At 34.4% G+C, this 2,928-nt stretch overlaps 1 long non-coding RNA gene across 1 annotated transcript; it reads right to left on the reverse strand.

The window, feature by feature from the left end:
• Nucleotides 1-678: 678 nt before the first annotated feature.
• On the reverse strand, nucleotides 679-2,435 carry LOC114557829 (uncharacterized). The gene is made up of 3 exons (XR_003692848.1): nucleotides 2,381-2,435; nucleotides 1,508-1,557; nucleotides 679-743 (listed from the first exon to the last, which is right to left on the reverse strand). It is a non-coding gene; the product is annotated as an uncharacterized LOC114557829 (long non-coding RNA).
• Nucleotides 2,436-2,928: the final 493 nt, after the last annotated feature.

The following is a 2,928-nucleotide window of genomic DNA, read 5'->3' on the forward strand; positions in this document are numbered from 1 at the left end:
CCCACATCTACTTTATGAATGAGTGAACATGACAACATTAAAAACAGACCCAGAGTTAAACTGTCAGATGTGTTTTATTCAACAAGAGACACAAGTTACTCAACAGGTAGTAACAGACTACTCTGATTCATCAGTTGTAGTAACAGATTACTCTGATTCATCAGGTAGTAACAGACTACTCTGATTCATCAGTTGTAGTAACAGACTACTCTGATTCATCAGTTGTAGTAACAGATTACTCTGATTCATCAGTTGTAGTAACAGACTACTCTGATTCATCAGGTAGTAACAGACTACTCTGATTCATCAGTTGTAGTAACAGATTACTCTTTTATTTTAAACTCAGTAGGTTTGTTTTTGACACAGGTGACCAGGATTTTCTTCTCCACCTCCTCCACCGTGTACTGACAGTTGGGAGGCTTGTTATGAGCAGGATCAACTTTACACTCAACCAGTTTAAAGTTCTCTTTGCTGACTCCACTTCCTTTCCCCCCACAGACGGCTCGGACCTCGTCCACTGGAGCTTTGATGAAGGTTTTCTCCGGCTTACAGGTGGTTTTGTCGAGGACAGCGAATCCTCTGTTAATCATCACCTGGGTGCATAGGTTAGCCACGATATGCTCTTGTTCAAACTTCTTATCATCAATCCCCCTAAAGCTACAGCTGGTACAATAGAAACCGCTGGACAGTTGGCACAGAGAGAGCAGCAGAACACCAGCAAAGATAGAGATCTTCATGTTGATCTGGAGAACACAGAGTTATAAAAGCTGTTAGAGACTTTACTCTGATGTATCTAACATCTCTTTATATTATATAAAAGCTGTTAGAGACTTTACTCTGACATATCTAACATCTCTTTATATTATCATATAAAAGCTCTTAGAGACTTTACTCTGACATATCTACCATCTCTTTATATTATCATATAAAAGCTCTTAGAGACTTTACTCTGACATATCTAACATCTCTTTATATTATCATATAAAAGCTGTTGGAGACTTTACTCTGATGTATCTAACATCTCTTTATATTATCATATAAAAGCTGTCAGAGACTTTACTCTGACATATCTAACATCTCTTTATATTATCATATAAAAGCTGTTAGAGACTTTACTCTGACATATCTACCATCTCTTTATATTATCATATAAAAGCTGTTAGAGACTTTACTCTGACATATCTAACATCTCTTTATATTATCATATAAAAGCTGTTAGAGACTTTACTCTGACATATCTACCATCTCTTTATATTATCATATAAAAGCTGTTAGAGACTTTACTCTGACATATCTGACATCTCTTCCCTTCCTAACGTAGCGTATGTCTTTAGTTTTATAAATGTCTTCTGACTTTCTGATGATGTAAGATCTTGTCAAGTGACATCAGGAGTTTCTACAGCACAGAATAACTGCACACAGTATTATTAATCTAAATCTTTCTGTCTTCTAAACATACAGAGTTTAAATTAGTTAAAGATAGAATAATAATATAAAGTATATTTACCTGAATGACAGGAGAGAGATGAGTTCTAGAGTCAGCAGCAGGAGGGATACCTGGAATATCACATGATAACACACTTCATTACAAAGATTATTCAGAAAAACCAAACATTTGCTGGCCATATGGCATCATAACAGACAGGTTACATTAGAGCTGGGCAATATATCGATATTATATCGATATCGTGATATGAGACTAGATATCTTCTTAGATTTTGGATATCGAAATATCCTGATATGGCATAAGTGTCTTTTCCTGGTTTTAAAGGCTGAATTACAGTAAAGTTATGTAATCTTCTGAACTTAACAGATTGTTGCCTTTTCCCACTTAGTCATTATATCCACATTACTGATGATTATTCATCAAAAATCTCATTGTGTAAATATTTTGTGAAAGCACCAATAGTCAACACTACAATATTGATGTGGTATTGATATTGAGGTATTTGGTCAAACATATTGTGATATTTGATTTTCTCCATATCGCCCAGCCCTAGAAAGGGACGGACAAAAGATGCAACAACTACACAAAAACTCGCAAATGTTCAAAAATGTGCCTAAAGTTTCAAAACCACATTTAACTTTAACTTTCTTCAAAAAACACTAAATAAAGCTGCAAAAACTGAGAAAAAGCAAGAAATTAGCCCAATAAACCCCACAGAAACATTGTAAAAAAGCTCCAAAAACGTTGGAAAGAGCTGCCAGATCTGCCGAAAAAACATAAAAATTGGTAATTGGTAAAAACATTGAAAAAAGCATCAAAAGATTCGTAAAAAGTTTGTTTCTCGCAGTTGAAACAGAATCTAAACCAATCAGAGAAGTTTTAACGTCTCAAAGATAGAAAATAAAATAGCTATGTCATAAAAAGTATATTTACCTGAATGACAGGAGAGAGAGAGAGATAGAAAAGTCTGAGAACTCCTCGATCTTTATACTGTAAAATATTATAATATAATATTATAATACACACCCACTCCGAGCCGCCCAGGTGACACATCATCCCTACAAGTGTTTAGAGGTTTAACTTCTAGTAGCTTTATCTTTAGTTTAGACTTTTATATTTCATTTAACTTGTGTTTGAGGTAGTTTTTAGCATGTTTGTTATTTTAACTTCAGTTGTTAAGAGGTTAAATCAGTTTTTATAGTTTATAGTTTGTTTTTGTCAGGTTAAAGGTCCGTGTATAATCTGTCAGTTTGGAGACAGATGTTAAATCTTTGTGGACTTAAGTGTCTGATGTTCTGAAAAACTAGAACTGACATCAAAAAGTGTCTGAAAGCGGCAAAATAAAAGATTCTGGAAAATGTATTAAAAAAAGCTTCAAAGAAAGTGTCAACAAGTGTCTCAAGGTTGTTGTATTCCATTTTTAAATGCTTTTACTCCTAAACAGGTTGGGAACTACGGGGGAGCTAGAGGGAGCTTCATAA

Source organism: Perca flavescens, chromosome 6 (assembly GCF_004354835.1).
Source record: "Perca flavescens isolate YP-PL-M2 chromosome 6, PFLA_1.0, whole genome shotgun sequence".
Classification (NCBI taxonomy): Eukaryota; Metazoa; Chordata; class Actinopteri; order Perciformes; family Percidae; genus Perca; species Perca flavescens.